This window comes from Xenopus tropicalis, chromosome 1 (assembly GCF_000004195.4).
Source record: "Xenopus tropicalis strain Nigerian chromosome 1, UCB_Xtro_10.0, whole genome shotgun sequence".
In the NCBI taxonomy this organism is placed as follows: domain Eukaryota; kingdom Metazoa; phylum Chordata; class Amphibia; order Anura; family Pipidae; genus Xenopus; species Xenopus tropicalis.
Genome location: NC_030677.2, coordinates 33,301,656 through 33,326,347, shown reverse-complemented (window position 1 = coordinate 33,326,347; position 24,692 = coordinate 33,301,656). Strand labels below are relative to the sequence as shown.

Genomic DNA, 24,692 nt, shown 5'->3' with positions numbered 1-24,692 from the left:
GCCCAGTGTGTCTTTACCCTAAGAATTAACCCAGTTGGAAAGCTGTAAAGATATAACTGCCTTAATACATTAAAAGCCAACAGCCTTATATTTTGCACTGTGCTCATTGGGAGGGGTCCCAACAAACACAAATAATTTGAGACTATTACTGGTAAAGGAGTGTAATAATCTAAAGTAAGCAATAACATTCGCACCAGCCTTATTCACCACCTTAGGGTGGGCTTCATATGCTTTCCAGGTACAGCATGTGCTCATTGATCGCGTCAGGAAAGAAGAGACTCTTGATCTTACATAAAGCATGTCATGTACACAGAGATTTATTCAGATATAGGGAGTTAAAATCACCAAGCAAATGGATTCTCAGTTACCACTTGAAAGTGAGGCACAATATGTACAGATCCAGGAACCATCCGTGTATCCAGGGAACAGGCCTGCAAGAAAATGTTTTCCTATGGGAAATGAACATAGAGACTTAGAAATGAGAAGCATCCAAAACCTCTTCTTTTGCAGATCATTCCTCTTACTTTTTTAGTGTTTCAGGATCAGGAGATGTTATATTAATACAGTGATTTATATTTATTTGATATACCTAGTGGACAGTCTGTACAGTACCCATTAATGTATTGTGATTAACTAGAAGTTGAATCAAACTGGTTTATTGTACTTTTTCCCACTTCCATCAGTGGTTCAACTTATTTCCTTAATGATGTTATTGCCACTTTTTTGGTTTATAATGTTTTACATAGTTGGAAAATTCAAATGTAATCATTACATTTATTACAATATTAGAGTTAGAGAGTTTATTGACAAATATGGGATATTCAGGTTTTGCTGTTTCTGATTTATTAATGGGCAGGTAATACTTTCATTATCAGCTAGAGTTGCTGAGCTGCGCCTCAGAGGAGCAATGAGAGTAATTTTCTGCATTTTGCCTTTGCCCATTTTTTTTGCGAAGCTGAAGCAAAACTTCACAAAGTCACGTCAAAAAAAATTGTGCGTCAAAAATGTTGTGCAGTAGTCGCATTTTGAGAAATTTTCACCATTTTTCAAATTTTTCAGCAGATTCACGAAATTTTTGGCAAAGCAAAACAGGACAGACTCGCTCATCACTACACGCAACAAACTATGGATTACACTTAAGATTCATCATGCACACAACACATTTACTGCCCTGCACAGCTCTCAGAAATTAATAATGGGTGCCTAAAGATAAGTTCTGCATGAATAGTTTATGGGGACCCCTCACAAAGCAGTTTTTACAGATTTTTTTGCATTTTATGGGATTACAGTGGGTTTATCTCAGGGATCCCCAACCTTTCTTACTTGTGAGCCACAGTCAAATGTAAAAAGACTTGGAGAGCAACACAAGCACCATAAAAGTTCATGGAGGAGCCAAATAAGGGCTAAAAATGGCTATTAGGCAGCCTCTATGTACACTATCAGCTTACAGGAGGCTTTATTTGGTAGGAAATCTTGTTTTTATTCAACCAAAACTTGCCCCCAAGTCAGGAATTCAAAAATAACTTCCTGGTTTGGGGGCACTGAGAGCAAAATCCAGTGGGTTGGTGAGAAACATGTTGCCCCTGAGCCACTGGTTGGGGATCACTGCTTTAGAAGATGCAAAGAGGGGGAATGCCTTGGGCCCCAACAGAGCAGCAGCAGCAGTCAGAAGAGCAAGGTGTAGCATATAAAGTAGGGTAAGGTGACTGCAGAAGGGCAACAGTAGAGCTACAAAAACACTGTCCAGCATTACCCCATTAATTGTTAAAGTAACCTTCCTACCCCACAGTTAGCTGGGCAGGTTTAACAGACCTACTTAATATAACTTATATAACTTATGAGGCCCCTCAGCCCTTGACTGTGTGCCTTTGTCTTCTCATTCAAACCACTGCCTGATTTCTAGGGTAACTGAAACCTCACAGTTCCAGCTTAAACACCAAGCTAAATGCTACCGGACAATTAATAAAAAACAAATTGTTGTTTGATTTACAATTACACTGTTCAGATCATAATAAAAGTAACATTAAAGCAAACATCTTTTTTAAATCCATACATGGATTCAAACGAGCAAAATTAGAGTTATTTCTTTGTCTTTTCTTTATCTTGCATTTACACATATATCCTCAAAAGCCTTTTCAGCCCTTGGCTTAGCAAACCTATTCACTCCATACAAATCATTGCATTTATTGACCCTGCGGCCATTGGATTTTGAATCCCATCTAAAAAAAAAAAGAAAGCACCCCTCATCGCTAAATAAAATGTGATTTCTTCCCAGTTGTGCAGTTTATTTGAATGAAATCTGTTATGTTTGCCTTGCCGCACTGCAATCATTGATATATGGTTGTGGGAATATTATGACTTTAGGGATTTTGACACCGTGCATGCTAACTAGCACAGCTGCAGTGAAACCATTTATCATTACAGAAACCTTGAAGGTGTACAGTGCTAAGCTGCCATGCACCGCTTAATATGACAAGACTGCTGCTTCCACAGATTATTCATAGAATAACATCAATGACAAAGGTCATTTAGGACTGAGTCCTACCTATGTGGATAATAATTCTGTATCTGTATTTACCACATTTTCAAAGATTTCCCTGAAAGCCGCCGTCTTTCCTTTTGTGCTTTATATGCTGAAAGTAAGGAGTAGCAGCTGAATGCTAGAAAACCTGGAAAGCTGGTATTTTATCGCACAGGTTTCTAGAGTTTTAACATACAGCAGATTTTTCTTTCTTTATTTTTATGGATCTAATTAAGACAGCTGTTCACTATTTACCTACAGATGGCGTATTCTTTTAAATTAATAAATGAAAATAAAATAAACACCCAACAGCACTTGTACAAAGCCAAGTGGCAACCCTAATTGCCAGTCAGCCATTACCTTTTTTCGGTCAACTGTGATGATACTAAAGAAGGTGAAGGTCATGTTTGTTACTAGTTATTATATTGGGGTACAATCCTGTGTTTGTGAGGCCCCCCTCCACTACACATAAACTTATACCTACAAAGAAATGGCATTGACAGTAATTGTCAGCTAAATTGACTGTACTGTTACAGTCAGCACTCATCAGAATATTCCTTCTTAGTAAAGAAGCCTTTATTTGGCAATATATTGGCTCAAGCATGGTCTCAATATATGTATTATCTATTGAATTTATTTTAGGAAGAACAATGTCTATAGACTTAGGGGCCTATGCATAAAAGTACGACAGGTACGAAATACAAAAAATTCGTATTTGGTTGTACTGTGCACATTTTTGCCGTTTTTGTCGTTATTTTGTGCAACTTTTTCGTACTGTGTGTCAAAAATTATGTGACAAAATCGTATTGTCACGCCGAGTACGAAAGTTTCGGATTCATTCAAGCTTCGCTATCGTGACTTTCCTTGGGCCAGGTTGGAGCTGCAGAGTGTCATTGAGCCCTATGGGAGGCTTTCCTTGGGCCAGGTTGGAGCTGCAGAGTGCCATTGAGCCCTATGGGAGAGTCTCCTTGGGCCGGGTTGGAGCTGCAGAGTGCCATTGAGTCCTACAGGAGACTTTCCTTGGGCCGGGTTGGAGCTGCAGAGTGCCATTGAGTCCTATGGGAGACTTTCCTTGGGCCGGGTTGGAGCTGCAGAGTGCCATTGAGTCCTATGGGAGACTTTCCTTGGGCCGGGTTGGAGCTGCAGAGTGCCATTGAGCCCTATGGGAGAGTCTCCTTGGGCCGGGTTGGAGCTGCAGAGTGCCATTGAGCCCTATGGGAGACTTTCCTTGGGCCAGGTTGGAGCTGCAGAGTGCCATTGAGCCCTATGGGAGACTTTCCTTGGGCCGGGTTGGAGCTGCAGAGTGCCATTGAGCCCTATGGAAGACTTTCCTTGGGCCAGGTTGGAGCTGCAGAGTGCCATTGAGCCCTATGGGAGACTTTCCTTGGGCCGGGTTGGAGCTGCACAGTGCCATTGAGCCCCATGGGAGACTTTCCTTTGGCCAGGTTAGAGCTGCAGAGTGCCATTGAGCCCTATGGAAGACTTTCCTTGGGCCGGGTTGGAGCTGCAGAGTGCCATTGAGCCCCATGGGAGACTTTCCTTTGGCCAGGTTAGAGCTGCAGAGTGCCATTGAGCCCTATGGAAGACTTTCCTTGGGCCGGGTTGGAGCTGCAGAGTGCCATTGAGCCCCATGGGAGACTTTTCTTTGGCCAGGTTAGAGCTGCAGAGTGCCATTGAGCCCTATGGAAGACTTTCCTTGGGCCAGGTTGGAGCTGCAGAGTGCCATTGAGCCCTATGGGAGACTTTCCTTGGGCCAGGTTGGAGCTGCAGAGTGCCATTGAGCCCTATGGGAGACTTTCCTTTGGCCAGGTTAGAGCTGCAGAGTGCCATTGAGCCCTATGGAAGACTTTCCTTGGGCCAGGTTGGAGCTGCAGAGTGCCATTGAGCCCTATGGGAGACTTTCCTTGGGCCAGGTTGGAGCTGCAGAGTGCCATTGAGCCCTATGGGAGACTTTCCTTGGGCCGGGTTGGAGCTGCAGAGTGCCATTGAGCCCTATGGAAGACTTTCCTTGGGCCAGGTTGGAGCTGCAGAGTGCCATTGAGCCCTATGGGAGACTTTCCTTGGGCCGGGTTGGAGCTGCAGAGTGCCATTGAGCCCCATGGGAGACTTTCCTTTGGCCAGGTTAGAGCTGCAGAGTGCCATTGAGCCCTATGGAAGACTTTCCTTGGGCCGGGTTGGAGCTGCAGAGTGCCATTGAGCCCCATGGGAGACTTTCCTTTGGCCAGGTTAGAGCTGCAGAGTGCCATTGAGCCCTATGGAAGACTTTCCTTGGGCCGGGTTGGAGCTGCAGAGTGCCATTGAGCCCCATGGGAGACTTTTCTTTGGCCAGGTTAGAGCTGCAGAGTGCCATTGAGCCCTATGGAAGACTTTCCTTGGGCCAGGTTGGAGCTGCAGAGTGCCATTGAGCCCTATGGGAGACTTTCCTTGGGCCAGGTTGGAGCTGCAGAGTGCCATTGAGCCCTATGGGAGACTTTCCTTGGGCCGGGTTGGAGCTGCAGAGTGCCATTGAGTCCTATGGGAGACTTTCCTTGGGCCGGGTTGGAGCTGCAGAGTGCCATTGAGCCCTATGGGAGACTTTCCTTGGGCCGGGTTGGAGCTGCAGAGTGCCATTGAGCCCTATGGGAGGCTTTCCTTGGGCCAGGTTGGAGCTGCAGAGTGCCATTGAGCCCTATGGGAGCCTTTCCTTGGGCCAGGTTGGAGCTGCAGAGTGCCATTGAGTCCTATCGGAAGCTTTCAAAATCATGCACAGAAGGATCAAAGTTGGAAAGGTTTACCTGCCGTTTACAATCGTTTGGATACGAACATTTCATGACTCTTGGATTGCCAATTCAATATTATCGTGACTAATACGATTTTTTCGTAAGCATTTTCGTGATATTTGTGATCATCAGAAATGATCATATTTAATCCGTATTTTTCCATTTCGGGATTCGAACTCGAACTTTAATGAATAGACCCCTAAATGTATTCTCCCATATTCTAAAAATGCCATTGAGCCCTATGGAAGACTTTCCTTGGGCCGGGTTGGAGCTGCAGAGTGCCATTGAGCCCCATGGGAGACTTTCCTTTGGCCTATATACCTTGGTTGGAGCTGCAGAGTGCCATTGAGCCCTATGGGAGAGTCTCCTTGGGCCGGGTTGGAGCTGCAGAGTGCCATTGAGCCCTATGGGAGACTTTCCTTGGGCCAGGTTGGAGCTGCAGAGTGCCATTGAGCCCCATGGGAGACTTTCCTTTGGCCAGGTTAGAGCTGCAGAGTGCCATTGAGCCCTATGGAAGACTTTCCTTGGGCCGGGTTGGAGCTGCAGAGTGCCATTGAGCCCTATGGGAGACTTTCCTTGGGCCGGGTTGGAGCTGCAGAGTGCCATTGAGTCCTATGGGAGACTTTCCTTGGGCCGGGTTGGAGCTGCAGAGTGCCATTGAGCCCTATGGGAGAGTCTCCTTGGGCCGGGTTGGAGCTGCAGAGTGCCATTGAGCCCTATGGGAGACTTTCCTTGGGCCAGGTTGGAGCTGCAGAGTGCCATTGAGCCCCATGGGAGACTTTCCTTTGCAGAGTGCCATTGAGCCCTATGGAAGACTTTCCTTGGGCCGGGTTGGAGCTGCAGAGTGCCATTGAGCCCCATGGGAGACTTTCCTTTGGCCAGGTTAGAGCTGCAGAGTGCCATTGAGCCCTATGGAAGACTTTCCTTGGGCCGGGTTGGAGCTGCAGAGTGCCATTGAGCCCCATGGGAGACTTTTCTTTGGCCAGGTTAGAGCTGCAGAGTGCCATTGAGCCCTATGGAAGACTTTCCTTGGGCCAGGTTGGAGCTGCAGAGTGCCATTGAGCCCTATGGGAGACTTTCCTTGGGCCAGGTTGGAGCTGCAGAGTGCCATTGAGCCCTATGGGAGACTTTCCTTGGGCCGGGTTGGAGCTGCAGAGTGCCATTGAGTCCTATGGGAGACTTTCCTTGGGCCGGGTTGGAGCTGCAGAGTGCCATTGAGCCCTATGGGAGACTTTCCTTGGGCCGGGTTGGAGCTGCAGAGTGCCATTGAGCCCTATGGGAGGCTTTCCTTGGGCCAGGTTGGAGCTGCAGAGTGCCATTGAGCCCTATGGGAGCCTTTCCTTGGGCCAGGTTGGAGCTGCAGAGTGCCATTGAGTCCTATCGGAAGCTTTCAAAATCATGCACAGAAGGATCAAAGTTGGAAAGGTTTACCTGCCGTTTACAATCGTTTGGATACGAACATTTCATGACTCTTGGATTGCCAATTCAATATTATCGTGACTAATACGATTTTTTCGTAAGCATTTTCGTGATATTTGTGATCATCAGAAATGATCATATTTAATCCGTATTTTTCCATTTCGGGATTCGAACTCGAACTTTAATGAATAGACCCCTAAATGTATTCTCCCATATTCTAAAAATGCCATTGAGCCCTATGGAAGACTTTCCTTGGGCCGGGTTGGAGCTGCAGAGTGCCATTGAGCCCCATGGGAGACTTTCCTTTGGCCAGGTTAGAGCTGCAGAGTGCCATTGAGCCCTATGGAAGACTTTCCTTGGGCCGGGTTGGAGCTGCAGAGTGCCATTGAGCCCCATGGGAGACTTTTCTTTGGCCAGGTTAGAGCTGCAGAGTGCCATTGAGCCCTATGGAAGACTTTCCTTGGGCCAGGTTGGAGCTGCAGAGTGCCATTGAGCCCTATGGGAGACTTTCCTTGGGCCAGGTTGGAGCTGCAGAGTGCCATTGAGCCCTATGGGAGACTTTCCTTTGGCCAGGTTAGAGCTGCAGAGTGCCATTGAGCCCTATGGAAGACTTTCCTTGGGCCAGGTTGGAGCTGCAGAGTGCCATTGAGCCCTATGGGAGACTTTCCTTGGGCCAGGTTGGAGCTGCAGAGTGCCATTGAGCCCTATGGGAGACTTTCCTTGGGCCGGGTTGGAGCTGCAGAGTGCCATTGAGTCCTATGGGAGACTTTCCTTGGGCCGGGTTGGAGCTGCAGAGTGCCATTGAGCCCTATGGGAGGCTTTCCTTGGGCCAGGTTGGAGCTGCAGAGTGCCATTGAGTCCTATGGGAGACTTTCCTTGGGCCGGGTTGGAGCTGCAGAGTGCCATTGAGCCCTATGGGAGGCTTTCCTTGGGCCAGGTTGGAGCTGCAGAGTGCCATTGAGCCCTATGGGAGCCTTTCCTTGGGCCAGGTTGGAGCTGCAGAGTGCCATTGAGTCCTATCGGAAGCTTTCAAAATCATGCACAGAAGGATCAAAGTTGGAAAGGTTTACCTGCCGTTTACAATCGTTTGGATACGAACATTTCATGACTCTTGGATTGCCAATTCAATATTATCGTGACTAATACGATTTTTTCGTAAGCATTTTCGTGATATTTGTGATCATCAGAAATGATCATATTTAATCCGTATTTTTCCATTTCGGGATTCGAACTCGAACTTTAATGAATAGACCCCTAAATGTATTCTCCCATATTCTAAAAATGGGACCTCAATATCTGTGGCTGGGCTACTAAATAAGTTTACAGCTAAGGCCTGGTTCAACTATATGTTCTGTGTTTAGGTGTTGTCCACCTAAATTGTATTAATATTATATTGTGTATATTATAAGCGAGTTTGGCATTTAGATACAACAAAGTAAGAGAGGCAAAGAGATCTGAGGTCGTAAGCCTTAGGCCCCATAATGTTGTTTTACTTGAGAAATCATGCAGCAGCCCAGTGCAGTAGTGCAGGTGTAAGTTTCCTCTATGCTTTATTTCCTCTTAAAGGGGAACTATCTAGAAAATAAAAATTTAATATAAGCTTTATCTGACTAAAATAAAAAACTTTCTAAATATAACCTGTCCTATTTCAGAAATAATGAAGTTACTCTTAAAGTGATACTGACCCTAAAAAACTACTGCTCAAAATATTAATGTACATTAAAAGTTCCCTATACGTCATGCAGATCATTTTTCACTGATAACTTTGCTTTTATAAATAATTGTTCCTAAACCTGACTGTTTTGCCAACCTGACTGCCGCTTCTCATACTGTCAGTTACAGCTTCTAATGCTGCACAAATATGGCCACCCCCTCATAGAGGAACATGGGGGATTTGATAGGTAATGCAATAGCACTGGGCTAATACTTTTATCACAAAATTATACATAGCATGCAAAGACAATGTTATGATCGATATAAAAAAATTACATTTCTGGTGTTAGTATTTAACTCTTCCCTTTCTCATCTTTCTCTCTCCATGCAGTAGGTGGAATAGGCTTTGACTGACAGTTAGATCTAATACATCCTTTGGGGGGGGGGGGGGGTAGCGAGTTAGCTCCAACACCTAGGAAATAAAACCACACCTAAAAGATTTATTAGACCTCCCTGTCAATCAAAATCTGACACCGACTTCTAAGAAACACAGGTTTGCCGAGAGGGGCTTAGTGAAGAGTAACTTGATTATTTCAGAAAAGGTACAGAATTTTTTAGGATATCCCATATTATTAACATTCCTTGCATTTGTAAAGATTTCAATGGCACAAAATATGCTGAACATGAACCATAAGAGAGTTCATGTTATCTTCAGCAATTGGAAGCAAATTAGAACCTTGGCTAGACCTTAGAAAAGATATCCTGGGGAATGAGTAGGGATATCCAGCTTCATCTTCATTTAGGGCAATGAGACAAATTGGGATAAAGTTATGTTCCCTTTGAAGGAAATATTTTTGTTGTTCTTTATCTTCACTGTTGGCCCAAAATGATTCCTTTTGACTGACCAGAGGTCATGCTGTTATTGCTTTCATTGCCCAGTACAGGCTCTATTAAGGTACATTATTCTGTACAGTCTGTTGGTGCCAATACTACCATGCCAATACTGTTGTACATTAACAATATGTGCTTTGCCCTCTATGATCTTTGTTTTAACTGCTGTATAACAAAACATGTATTCATTTATCACATTTTATAACTGAATTTACATGACAAATGCTGCACCTATCCTTAGATTTCTGTAGAAATTCCAAATCCCATTCAGTTTTGTGCAATTACAAAAATTCTATTAACCAAGAATAATAAAAATACATATGTTTACATTTAATATCCATAGAAAAGCCATAGTGCCTCAGCATGTCATATTTAAAATTGGCTTCCTGCTGATTTCGCAAATAATCAAACATAAAATAAAAATATATCTTTTATTATCTGATTGATAGTACAAGGCTGGGAGCTTTGAGATTTTTTTGCAAACACCAGTAATAGTTTTCAATAAACAATATGGTGAGTACTAAAGACGGGCTAAGAAACCAAATGGGTCTCATAATTACCATTCAACAAATGAAGCACAACTCAATACAGCAAGATCAAACAGGCTTTCTTGGGTGAACACTAAACAATAAGAAAGGGAAAAAAGAGCATTTCATCTTAAGGCATGCTAAGCCATGTAAAATCCTAACCACAGAAGTATCCCTGGGTACCTTGGAAAGTATTTGACAAGGTTTTATGAATGTATTCTTTTCAAACGCTACAAAAGTAGACAGGTTCAATAATCTAGACTAAAAGTCTGTGGCAAGTTTTTGAAGATAAAAGTTAAATAGCAGCAGAGGTTTGTTTCAAGTCGCTCTCAACTTTCTCTCTCTAAAGTTTTAAAGCCTCAGACATTGTTGTCTGCTGTTTCTATCCACTGAATTCCTGCCTTTCCTGACGGGAGCTCATTAGGACTCTTCTTAAACCAATTTCTACCTTGGTAGGTGATTTAATCCCTTAAGTGCTGGAACCAAGTGGACTCAATAGTGATATATGAACATACACAACAATGGATGATTCTTATTAAACACTTTAAGTAAAGATAATTGCTTTTGAACTCTGTACATTCATAAGCTCCTTGCTATTGTAGACTATTCATAGTAGAGTCCAGTGGCTTCACAGTGATTGTACAGCAATAGATAGGAGTGCATGGATTAGAACATTACAGCTTCCACCTATTGACCTCTAGCTAAAAGATAACTGAAGCAACTTCTAACGTACTAAACTCTACTAGACACAAATGCTTTATGTATTGAACTCTAAGGCAGTGATTGGGATAATCTTTTGCTTCAAACCCCCTGTTGTAAAACCAGCTTTTGTTCAGAAACCCTTAGCAGTGCTGTCCAACGTCTACTGAGGACCGTAATTTATCTGGCCTACATGGTGGAGGGCCGATAATGGAAGGCAGTTTTGACCGCTACCCTTTTTTAAACCGCACCCACTAGAGATGAGCTTATCTGTCCTGTTAAGCTTCAGCAAAAACGGTGGAAAAATTTCAATGAAAGATCTTTTTTTGACGTGCCGATTTTTTTTTGGCTAAACCAATGGTAAAATGTGGAAATTTCCCACAAATCCATACCTGTAGAATAATTTCACTCATCACTAGTGCCCACTTCAAACCACAGCAAGACCATGCCCACACTAATGGTGGATGGTGGTAGCGCAGCAAAAACCCAAATGTTTGGTGCTCACTGTAGGGATATCACCTTTCATTCATATGTGAAAGAATTATATTATGTCATATGAAGACATACCCTTAAATCCATATGCCTCCTCCCCTGTGGATAGCACAAAAACCCCCAGCATATAATTACACTACTTAGGGACCATATAACAGCTATCTCCAAATGCTAACAAAAACTCGCAGAACAAACCTCTGCCAGGTTTACTGGGGAAGTTAGAGTACTGCCTGTGTGTGCCATACTCTACCTGTTCTATGCTGCCTGTGTGTTTCAAACTATGCCTGCCCTATGCTGCCTGTGTGTGCCATACTCTGCCTGCCCTATGCTGCCTGTGTGTGTCAAACTATGCCTGCCCTATGCTGCCTGTGTGTGCCATACTCTGCCTGCCCTATGCTGCCTGTGTGTGCCATACTCTGCCTGCTCTATGCTGTCTGTGTGTGCCATACTCTGCCTGCTTAATGCTGCCTGTGTGTGCCATACTCTGCCTGCCCTATGCTGCCTGTGTGTGCCATAATCTACCTGCCCTATGCTGCCTGTGTGTGCCATACTCTGCCTGCCTTATGCTGCCTGTGTGAGCCATACTCTGCCTGCTCTATGCTGCCTGTGTGTGCCATAATCTACCTGCCCTATGCTGCCTGTGTGTGCCATACTCTGCCTGCCCTATGCTGCCTGTGTGAGCCATACTCTTTTGCCTCAAAACTATAGAGGTTTTGGATTTCTGATGCTGTTTTTTTGGGGTGACAATTTGAAAAAGTTGCAGTTAATGCAACTTTTCCCACATGAACTTTTTCAATTCAAATTTTTTAGTAAATGTCAGACATTCATACCTTGTTTCTCCTACTCCCATGTAACTGGAGGAGTCCCAAGTCGGACTTGGATTTCTTACTATTGAGTGCTATTCTGATACCTACTGGGAGCTGCTATCTTGCTCCCTTCCCATTGTTCTGCTGATCGGCTGCTGGGAGGGGGGATATCACTCCAACTTGCAGCGCAGCACTAAAGTGTGACTGAAGTTTATCAGAGCACAAGTCACATGGCTGTAGCACCCTGGGAAATAAAGAATATGGCTAGCGCCATGTGAAATTTCAAAATTAAATATAAATTTAACTATTAACTGATGGGTTTTGTATAAAAAAACATGTTTTTCCATGACAGTATTCTGTTAAAATAAAACTTTGATTGGTTGCTCAGGGTAATAAGGGAGATTCCCACAGAGCGAAATTCCACTCTGCATTCACTTCCTTTAAAATGTAAAAAATCATGTTGTTAATCTTTCATGCTTTTGTCATTACAACAGGGAATGACAAAACATTAAGGGGGTGGTTCACCTTCATTCTAAAACGTTGTATATGGCTTTTTTTTTAGCACTAAATAAGGATTTTTTTAAAAATATTAATGCATTAACGAAAATAAGTGTTTTTGGAGATACACATCTCACAGATTGGGTTTGGCTGCCGGTTTGGCTGGAAATCCATAGGGCACCAGACTAGTGGCTTACTTATCAGTTTTTGAGTTTATGAATTAGAGTTTTTTTTTCTGAATCAAATAAACTTACATATCGAATGCTTGCTTATTTATTAATAAGGAAAACTCATTCGAATAAAAAACTCGATTATCAATTTTTCAAGTTTGAAAATATGGCTTGACTTTGAATAGGCAAACTCCTATTGACTTCTATAGAAACTTGCAATCTTTTAGGTGGTGAAGTTCTACATTGAAGTTTTTTTGCACTTATTAACAGTTAAGTTTTAGAACCAAAAAAAAAAAAAGCAGAACAATAAGGTGTGAACAATACAGGGATTAGAAGTGTGAACAATACAGGGATTACATTTTTAAACAATACAGAGGTTTACAGCCTGAATCTGAGGTGTGGACCATGCAGGGGGCCAGTGAATCACAGTACTGATTCCAATTAAAAGCTTACCCAAAGGTAAGCACTCACAGCAGCCAGACAGGTAGGGGGCTGCATCCGGCACAAAGGCTGCCAGTTGGACAGCACTGCTGTTCATGTTTCCCTAAATGTCAGCCTGACTTTCTCCCTAGGCTTTCAGGGGTAATTTGTATAGCATATAATCACTATGACTGCTCCATTTCCCCCGCCCCCCAGCTTAGCAGCTCCATAGTTTGGGAACCAATTTTATACCCTTTAGCTTTCCTGCACTTGCACCTAGCACTTGAGCCCTGTTGGCTCCTAAACTGGGCATACATGCACAGATAAAATCATATGAAACTAAGTATCTTTTTATGCTTATATGGCAGCTTACGTATTGTTACAATGCAGATCAATGCAGATCAGCAGTGTTTTCTTTATAGTCCAGTCCACCTACGAAGTCGAAGTCATTGGACATCATCACGAGGTATATAAATAAGCGTAAGCCAGGATCAACTATATCAACTATCACACACAAACATATACACATATATATATACAACCTAACTTTTGGCTTATCAAGCTGAAATGGCAACATAAAACTACAAAACATTAAAAATAGAATATATATTTGAGCCAAAATAGTGGGATATGAAGTCTGAAAACAGCGTCTGGTGTCCCTTGATGGTACTGTGTGCAAATGTCTTTGAAACGGAATATTTAGACACTTTTTTTGGTGGAAAATGTATGCAGGAGGGAGCAGGCATGATTAATGAGGAATTAAGTTGCCCATTACTGGTGGACCTTACAGAATTCCTACAGAGGTGTCTCTAATATAAGCGTTTTGCATGGACAAAGACGGAATCATGCATAAAAAATGAGAGACAATTATGAAGATTGTAAATTCCATTTGCGAGTGAGGTTAATTCCTAAAGGCACGTGTATAGTGAAGCAATAAATGAGGTTCTGTGCCCTATGTACAACTGTAGCAATTACACGTGCGCGATGCAATGATAGGAAGCTTAGTGGTAGGAAACTGCAGTAGCCTGGGTTCCATATGATGAATAGCTGGATTAGCTGGCAGCTAGCATTTATATCAGGAATGAGAGCATTCTAGAAAGGGAAGACACTGGAGGTAAGTAATTAAGAGCAGGGCAGGGTTAAAGATAACCTTTTGTAATGTGCTTACACTTTTGCTGACGTTGATGGACAATGAAGGGACAGTGAGGGGGCTGCACCGGCAGTAAGGCAATTCGTTCAGTTCTAGGCAGCGGGCATGTACGTTATAGGCATGTTTTATAATAAGCCAATGAAACCAGGAAAGGTGAAATATCCTATACATTTTATTTTGCTCAGTTTCACTTTGTGTGAAAACTGTAGCCCCTTTCGCATTATTCTGATAAAGCTTAGTGGGTTCAAAATCTCATCTGTTGTTGTACTTATCTGCCCCCATGTTTTGTATTGACTTAGAACAGTAGTTAAAACATTTACCTCACAGGTTCATTGTATAGACTATCATTTATTTAATATGAAATAGAAAAACTACATGACTTGATTCTTTTTATCTGTTGCTCCTGTGTCATGTGGCTCCATTACTTTATTTACATTGTCAGAGCTCTACCCTGTCTTATATGAACAGTAACTCCAAAAAATTAAAGTGTATAAAAGTAATTCCAATATAATGTACTGCTGCCCTGCACTGGTACAACTGGTGTGTTTGCTACAGAAATTTATATTAACAAAGCTGCTGTGTAGCCACGGGGACAGCCACTCAAAGGAGAAAAGGCACAGGCACATAGCAGATAACAGATAAACACCATTGTATTCTACAGAGGGTATCTGTTATCATCTATGTAACCTGTGCCTTTTCTCCTTTTGTCCAGCTTGAATGGCTGCCCCCATGGCTACACAGCAGCTTATTTATATAAACTATAGTAGCACTACTATAACAGACACACAACTTATACCAGTGCATGGCAACAGCACATTACACTTCATTTACTTTAAAAAAAAACCTTTAATTTTTTGGGGTTACTGTTTATACAGATACTGACCCCCAACGATTGAACCTTTTTTAACATATAACATTATCTTTGCATGATATTTATAATTGTGCCTTAAAAGTATTTTCCTGATGCTTTTACATTAACTATCTGATCCCCCATGTTCCTCTATGAGGGGGCGGCCATATTTGTGCAGCAGGAGGCCGTTAGCATTAGAAGCTGTAACTGACAGGTAGGGAAGGGACAGTCAGGTTGGCAAAACTGTCAGGTTTAGGAACTTCAAGAAGTAATTACTTACAAAAGCAGCCCTATCAGTAAAAAATGATCAACATGACCTATAGGCAACTTGTACTGTACATTAATATTTTAAATAGTAGTTTACAAGTGTCATTATCACTTTAACCCTCTTCCACTTCTCCTTTCCGAATCTTCACCCTTATATATATATATATTGAACCTTGATACACCAACATATTACAAATTCTGCAACCTTAACCCCAGAATTCTTAGCCAGTTATCCCAACCACAATCGGCTGCATGCTTTGTTATGGTTAATTCTGAATTGAAGCGGAGCTCTTGTATGGATGAGCACAAGCAAAGCAAAACAAACAGGGAAACAGAGCTTGCAGCTGCTTGTAACTGTGTCAAACCTGGTGCCAAGTTTGCTCCTGTTTAATAAATAAGATGCACTTTATGACTGGGTCCATGAGAGCATTGCAGAGCACCTTCAGATAATGCTACTTGTGTCAGATTCAGTTGGCATGAGTGTGAGTGCCTATAAGAACCCTGTACTTACTGCCCAGTCAAAGCAGCTGAAGGGCACTACTATGCACCCATATTTATCTGTGACCCAATGCATTTTCATGGCTGTCTAACCAAACTGATTTGGGGTGGGAGTAACCCTTTCAGACCTGCATATTAGGTTACATCACACAACACAATATATTTTTTATCACAATACTTTAATTTCTATCTTTTAACCTCACTGTTTTAATGTAGATATAGATAATTTAATATTATATTGGACATATAAGTTTTTTTTCATAAAAATATTCAGTAACATATTGGTTGTCATTTATTAACACTGGGCGCATTTGCACCTGGATATTAACCAAAGGCAACCAAATGTTATTTTTTTCTTTTCTACCTTTACCTGGCTAAACACAGCTAACCACTGATTGGTTGCTAAGGGTTACTGCCCAGGTGCAAATGTGCCCAGCGTTGCTAAATGAGCACCCATTGAGTACAAAGACAACAATGCTGATGGTTGGCTTATGGTGGTCTCCTCATAGACTATAACAAATATGGATCTCTGGAATGCAGCTCAGAAACAAGTATTTCACGCCCAAATTACAGTAACTTGGAATTGGCCAGAGAATGTATAATGAGATGCTAACCTTGATGGGTGCTTTAAGGACATGTTAATGGGATGACTTAATTAAGAATTAAAGGGGATTAATCTGGATCATTCCAACTCACAGGGCAATGTCAAGAACACAGTGCTGCTGAGAAAAACTATCCCAGCATTGATTTTTGACCTTCTTGAAGAAATAAATAATTGCACTTTAAGCCATTTTTAAAAGTTGGGTGCGTGTTTACTTTGTTTGACCCTATTGTGCTTTTTCTTGATTTACCGGATATCAATAGTATTTTTTTAACCAACTCTTTGGAAATCTTTCTATAATGATTGCTTTAAACCATTCTCAACACATTTAGCTCTTGCCTCTTTCCCATGTCAATCCAATAGTGACCAAGAGTCCAATACTGACCGGGATACTTGTTATATTACATAATGTAATAAGAGTCAGATTTAATGCAATATGTTTGGATTAACTACATTGTTACTAAGTAGTACCTAAAGCTGGACTTTGATTATGTATCTCTATAACAGGGCACCAAGCCTGCATTTCTAGTAACCCATGGCAACCTATCAGCTTCCTTCCAAGTAAGTGACCATTAACTGGTACCTGTTAAATGTCTGCTATGGGCAACTAGTGCAAACTTGTGACTACCATTTTTTATTTGGGTTTTCTTTGTATTTATGCTTTAAAAGCTGAGCACTGGAGCAGGGTATAGCTAATGCTGTGCATAGATTATTTTTTTTGTTGCTCTGTATATCTATGTATATACTGTATGCACAGTAAGAGGGGGCTGATTTATTTCTGGCCTCAATGAATTATTCTCCAGAGACAAATGAATATACAGATTGTGTTTACTTGCATTCATGTATAAAGTAGGGCTTAAAAGCTCTTATGTATCTGAGGGGAGATCTCAGTCTGAGTTTTTCTCTCTTGCTTTACAATTATTATACATTTACATGTAATGATAAAAGCTTACTTAAGATAAAACAATGCCTAAAAGTGTAAATGTAGCCACAAAATACGTGGGTACTTTTCAATAGTACTGATTATTACTGTAATAATCAACACAGATAAATGTACTGACTTAATGCTGGAATCAAGCATTGAACCCCAAGGCGACAGTTCTCACTACAGTGCCACCATGTTGGGATTGGTTCTAGGCAATAAGAGAAAGAAAATTAGAAGATAGCAAGGGACCTAGGGAAAAGCTCTGAGGCACCATCACAGAAAGAGCAAGGCTAGATAGTGAACGAGACATGAAGAATCAATTTATGAGGCATGTATTCATGGGGGGCCATCATATTGCCAATTTTGGAGAGAATTCTATTAATGAAAATGAATACCTGCAGAATGAAATAGATATTATATTAAGTGGCCTATTAAAGAATCTCGCCAAACTGGAATATATATATCAGTAAATATTGCCCTTTTACATCCTTTCCCTTGAGCCGCCATTTAGTGATGGGCTGTGTGCTCCCTCAGAGATCAGCTGACAGGAAATAATGCAGCTCTAACTGTAACAGGAAGTAGTGTGGGAGCAAAAGGCAGAACTGTGTTCATTAATTGGCTGACGGTGCCTAGCATGTATGTGTGCCCTTGGTTTGTTTGTGTGCACTGTGAATTGTATGATCCCAGGGGGCGGCACTTAGTACTTAAAATGGCAGTTTTCTATTTAGGTTTACCCAGTGGCACATACTGTCAAGAAATAATATTTTTATAAAAATAGTTTATTTGGATGAAGCAGGTTTTAAATTGTTCAGGGGTATAGTTTTCCTTTAATAGCTAGAAGAGGCATGGAGAGTTGGCTTAAGTTGTCAGAATTGATGAGGGGTTTGCAGGAGGTTTTAGTTAGTATGGGGTAGAAGATGAGAGCGCATAACTGTAGGACTCTAGATCCTTCATGACAGGTCTGAAAAAAGAAACCCGTCTTAGACAATTATTAGGAATACTGCCATGGAAAAACATGTTTTTTTTCAAAATGCATCAGTTAATAGAGCTTCTCAGCAGAATCCTGCATTGGAATCTGTTTTTCAAACATGCAAACTTTTTTTTTATATTTAGTTTTTAAATTTCTAAAGGGGCTAACCATATTCTTCATTTCGCAGGGTACTACAGCCATGTGACCTGTGCTCTGATAAACTTCAGTCACACTTTACTGCTGAGCTGGAAGTTGGAGTGATATCATCCCCCTCTCAGCAGCCGATCAGCAGAACAATGGGAAGGGAGCAAGATAGCAGCTCCCAGTAGGTATCAGAATAGCACTCAGTAGTAAGAAATACAGGTCCGGCTTGGGACTCCTCCAGTTACATGGGAGTAGGAGAAACAATAGGTTAGCTGAAAGCAGTTCTAATGTGTAGCGCTGGCTTCTTCTGAAAGCTCAGACTCAGGCACAATGCACTGAGATGGCACCTACACACCAATATTACAGCTAAAAGAATAACATTTTACATGCTTAAATTATCTGCTATGTAAACAGTGTAATTTCTAAATAAAACATATCCCATAAAAATCATGACAGAATCCCTTTAAGAAAATTATGTGGACTCACTTGATGAAGGGAAACATTGCAGCCTTTGAAGTCTAGAAGTGATGCCCCTCTCAAATAACCAGTGTATGAAGATGGCAAAGGTTTCCGCTCACACTTCCAGTCCAAAGCGGCGTTCATATTAGAATTCTGCACAATTAAAAAGAGTCTATGTTTCATGAAGTGATATATTGAACTGGTCATTCTTATAAAAAGAGAAGCAGAACTGGCTTTCCTGCTGGGCGAGTCCTATTCATGTGAGTGGCTTACTAACTAGATGTCTGTTTTTCTGGAAGAGAGAATGCATATATGGAATTAATGATATTTTTCAAATGCTACTGTATGATCTCCAGATGAAAGCACAGTGGGTGGAATTTTCCAATTGCGTGCCGACTATATAGTGGGTTTAAATAAACTGTGAATTAACAAACGACTCTCTTCTCTTAAATTAATAGAATAAAAAATATCTGGGTGGTGATATCTCCAGCAGTTACACTTTTATCTGCAAGGAAGAATCTTTAACTTCTTCAAACCTGACATTTGGGATGAATTTGATTTGCATCTTTGCCTGACGCACCATACATTTAGTAGCAGCCCTTTGTGGATAATATTAATATTATCAGGTAACAGTTTAAATTCCAAGCCTCGGAGCAGAAGAAAAAATGAAAATAATTCAAAAACCACGAATGTATAAACCCTGTAGACCAGAACTTCCAAATGAGCTTAACATATTGTACCTTTCTTTAGGCATTTTTATGACACTGACACAGACATCTACTCAAGATCACAGTTATTATGTTTCTACCCTGATGAGACCATGATAAGTTTTTTGTGCCATCAGGGTCATGCCATGGGAATGTTTCATAAAAAACCTTCAAAGCAATGCTGAAAAGGTTTGTGTCAAGTAAAAGTTCATATAACATCACCCCAAAACCCAAGGTATAGTCGCTTATAAAAGTTGTTGGTACTTATACTGTATATTTCCTATGCTTTTGTAGTCATTGTTGGAGTGTTATGCCAAACCCCCCAGTAAATCATTGCACACAGGCCCAATTGTTATTTTTCTTTATTCTCGTGGTCTCTGCTTTTATCTACTATATTTTATCCTTCTCTCCATTTCTGATTGGGTGCGAGCGTAAGCCCATTGAGTCCATCTGGAGTTTTCCTTGTACCCTGATGGGCCAGTCCAACACTGCTTTTAACCTATTACTTCACCTATAGTAATACATTCTTTCACCGAAGAACAATATTTTTTCATGTATTGTGATCAATTTGAGATTTATTGATGTGTATTTCTTTTGCCTTTTATAATTTATTTTTCCCATATCTCAATAGAATGCAACTATTCCTTGTGGTGGAGCTTTAATAGCTTCACTGTTATTTCTTAGGGCTCTTTTATATCCTGTTTTGCCCCAATCTCCATTGTCTGTGCTTGAACTGGCATTTGCTATTCAAGCTGATAACTATAACATTTTCTATTAATTTTTTTATGAAAAACATGGAGATTAAAAAAAAAACAAAAAACAAAAAAACAATTACGGAAAACCGGAATATTGCTCATCCAAGGCAAAGGGGTTCTTGCACTAAAGCTCTACTTTTATCAGCTGTGTCAGTCAGTGTGACAAAGATGTCAAGTGAGACATAATAAATAGGTAATTATCCACATGCAAGAATCAGCTAAAGTGCTAAAGTGAAAACATAATCTCTCTTCCATTTGTTTCCTTTAAGCAGATGGGGAAATATGAGGACATGGCTCATTGTGTTGTAGGACACAACTCATTATGTTTACAGAACTTTCCCCTCATTTTATGTGCTGCTATAATTACCTTGTATTAAAGGAAGCTGCCATAGTATACCCCCTATATAGTGAACAACAGATGGATATTTTCTGAAGGATAACAGTTTCACTATAACAGAGATGCTGGTAGGTCTTCTGGAAGCTTCACCATCGTGCGTGTGGTAAGGCTAGCTTCATGTGATAGACACAATCATGTACCCCCTGTGGTATATTGGTTTCAGTTTCTTGGATTCCCCCTAAGGATAATGTAGATCCTTAGTAAAGATGAAGCTTGACTTAGAGGGAGCCATTGTAGAAGGCCTCACCTGATTGTAGGTGCTGTAGCAGCATTAGACAGAATTGTGTAGACAAAGCGATTAAGGATCTGTGGGGAAATGTTGAAGAGGTAAATACGTTTCATGCCATTGGGCGCTTTGTTAGAGTAGGTGGAGTGTGTTATTCTTTGATGAAATGTTCAATGGTATGAAAAATAAGCAGATAAAGGGAGAACATTGCCATGTGGTATGCTAAATTTACGTTTTCTTTTAATGTGACTTGCCAAGATATCTTTTTGCAAACCTAAAATGTTATGAGTGAGTAGCTGTCCATGTTCTTTATTATAAATTCATTATTATGCCTGATATCATTGCCAGTACTGAAAGGGACCAGGCAGATCATCACCCATCATTTCCTACAGTGGCGCTACAAATTTCAAGTCATGGGAAACAATGTTAAACTATGCACATTGTTTAAAGTACAAGGAAAGGGAAATTCAATGGGGGGAGCCAATGTTTTGACCCCCTCCATGACCATCATCGCTAACCTTAGACCAAGGATCCCCCCTGGGAACCTTTTTTACCTGTGAGCCACATTCAAAAGTAAAAAGAGTTGGGGAGCTATACAAGCATGAAAAATGTACCTGGGGGGTACCAAGTAAGGGCCGTGATTGGCTATTTTTTAGCCCCTATGTGAACTGGCAGCCTACAGGAGACTCTGTTTGGTAATTCACATGGTTTTTATGCAACAAAAACTTGTCACCAAGCCAGGAATTAAAAAATAAGCACCTGCTTTGAGGGCACTGGGAGCAACTTCCAAGGGGACGGTGAGCAACATGTTTCTCACAAACCACTGGTCGGGGATCACTGCCTTAGACCCTGGGCTGGTGCTTTTGTCTGCTGAACAGTACATTGGCCCAGGGAGCTGCTCCTGCTGCATTGCTCCTCCATCTTGCCAATTCCCCAGTGATCCTTAGCGCTGTTCGGTAAAAACTTGCAGCTTTATAGTTCAATCCTTACTCAACTATGCACCTGCTGTGTCCAGGGCACCCAAAAAGGACTGCTGACGCATTGGTGTTGGTGTTCAGCAGGAATACCACTCTGGGCGATCTATGGTTAAGGATAAGGTTCACTGGGGAGCGTCTAACACATTGGCACCCCCCGTAAATTTCTCTCTACTTGTCCTTTAATGAAAAAACTCTACCTAGTAATATGGTATAAATGTGCCTATTGTAGCTAATAACAACAATTTGCTTTCATTATTATTATATTAAAGCTGATTGGTTGTTATGGGCTACCATATCATCACTTCCACCTGCAGAGCGCCAGATGTTGTAGCAGTTCTTAGCAACCCCAGGCAGAATGTCATTTTTGGAAACCTGTAAGTGGTAGATAACTGCGATTTTTGCCTTCCTAAAAAGAGATCTATTGCTTTATATATTGTTACTGCAAAACAAACACTTTCCTGATCCCCCCCCTCTAATGGGTCATTTTGTGTTGTGATATGTGTTGTTTATCCGTTTGCGTTCCTATCATATTCAGTGCCAGCTCCCCTGCTCACTTTAATGCTATCAGTAACCAAGAGCAGACATATATTTTAGAAATATAACTAACATTTAGGAATGTAAAACGAACGGCATTGCTGTAGGCTTGGACCGCAGCCCAGTACTGTGCAGAAGAAATGTAAATTTTTATGCAAAATGTTCACACATCTTGTGATTTTTATTTGAATCTCTGTGTTCATTTTAATGTGTCTGTGTTTTGCAGAGCATTCTCTCTGCTGTGGAAATATTTTCTTGGGTAACTAAAGTTGGCATTTAGTGTAGGCCACTTCACTACAAAACAAAAAACCTCCAACAATCTGATTGGCTGCTATGAGTAACTGAGCGATTCAGTCCGTATGGGGTTTAGGAAATAGAAGGTGTAGGGTTTAGTTACTGATATCAACCGGTCTGCAGGTGACAATTGCTGGTCAAGAGCTCAAATACAGTGGCTATGGGTTACTGCACTTCTCGTGGCGTCTTTTTGCAATGTTGTAATGTTGGTGCTCAAGGGAAAATGTTCTTCCTGCTATTCTAACCTTGAATGCAGTCATCTACATTACAGTTTCCAATGCTCCTCTTTAAAATGAGTATAAAAGTAGATTTCTTAACATTTTATTTATGTAGCACTAAGCTATTTCACTTTACAAAGTTTCTATACCAGTACCAGCCCCACTGGAGCTTACAATCTAATCACATTCACACAGACCCGGATTTGTGGAGAGGCCACAAAGGCCCGGGCCTAGGGCGGCACAAAGATCACGCGCACTCGGGGGGGGGGGGGGGGGTTGGCGTGCGACCGGGGGCGGCAAACTTGTAAATCCGGCCCTGCATTCACACGCAGAGTAGGGTCAGCCAGTTAACCTGCCTGTATGTTTTTGTATGGGGGAGACACCATCTTCCAAGATGGAACTGGATGAAGCCTATTTTTGTGTTATGCTCTTCAATATGTACAGATAAAATCAGTCTATAGCATTTCTTTTATCCCCACCCTCTGTTTTATCCTGTATTTAAAAAAAAAAATGAATAACAAAAATGTTGCTATTTAATATTCTTCACTGGACCATTATCACAGGGTGCATTTTCTTTTGAAGCAAAAATGATTTCATTACAGGAGAAGGAAAGGTAAAAACTAAGTAAGTTTTATCAGAAAGGTCTATGTAAATACAGCCATAAGCACTTACAGAAGGTGGAGAGTCCTCCATCAAAAGAAACACAGGATTTCTTGTCTCCTTTTTTGTAAACATGTTCTTAGGGTACCTGACTTCCTCTCTCAGAAAAATCCTTAATGGGGGGGCAGAGTCTGAGCAGTTTTCTCCTCTCTCCCCCTCTCCCCTCCCTTAGGAATGTGTAATCTGAGCTATAAGGGCTAGACTGCAAGCAGGAAGCTATGAACACTAAGCTAAAATGGCTGCTGCAATCTTAAACAGAGAAAGCTTCTAGGGTTGTTTATTCAGGTATGGTAAAGCTTTCTGCAGAATAAATATAGCGTTCTAGGTGGCACTAATATGGCAAATTTATTGGCAGTAAAGTGCCAAAATGACTTTTCCTTTAAGAATCTTCCATACACACAATTCTACCACTAGCAGATGGGGTTGCTATACTGGACTCATGCAAAGCAATCATTTATCACATTCCCCATATTTTTTCTGTTACATTTTGAATTACATTTTCCCTTTTCTTGCTTAACTTTGTCCCATTGATTTCAGTAGGTTATGGGATAGTGTATGGCATAGCAATAAAAGCACTTTTTGACGCACTATTGTGCTTTTTTTGTGCGGCTCTATTGTTTGGGGTTGATGCATAAGGTCATGAAGCAGAGCACAGAGGACCTATCTATTTGAGGTGGTGTAAAATAATGGTGTCTGTACGGAGGTGAAATATGATTGTGAAGATTGTGTGATTGTACAAGGGGCCAATAATGTGATGACTACACATTTGGAAGGGGAAAGGGGGTATCACAATGTCCAAACACGTAGCTTTTATGTCACTACAGCAATCACAAAGCATTAAAATGAGAAACAACATACATTTAGAGCAAGACTAATATTTCTGTTATGCTGCACAATTGTTCATCTTGAGATATAATCAGAATGTTAAACTATCATGGCTTGATTTATCCCCTGCATGTCTTAGGCTAAAATTTATATTCACTGCATAGAATGAGAGGGATTGGATAGAGAAAGGGAAGACAAGAGACTGGAAAGAAAAGGCAACATAAATAACTAGAGAGAAATAATAAATGCAAAGAGCTTCATATTGTTCCTGAGCTTTTTCTTGGCCTCAGAGATTCATTTCCATTTCGACTTACAAAAGCCTACCTTTAATTGTGAAGGGAGAACTGACCATTCTTTGCCCAGAGTTATTAAGCCAATGG

General features: G+C 41.3%; 1 long non-coding RNA gene across 1 annotated transcript; it reads right to left on the bottom strand.

Moving 5' to 3' along the window:
- Positions 1 to 292: 292 nt before the first annotated feature.
- LOC108645173 lies at positions 293 to 18,951 on the bottom strand. The gene is made up of 2 exons (XR_001923472.2): positions 18,747 to 18,951; positions 293 to 449 (listed from the first exon to the last, which is right to left on the bottom strand). It is a non-coding gene; the product is annotated as an uncharacterized LOC108645173 (long non-coding RNA).
- Between the last annotated feature and the right edge of the window lie 5,741 nt (positions 18,952 to 24,692).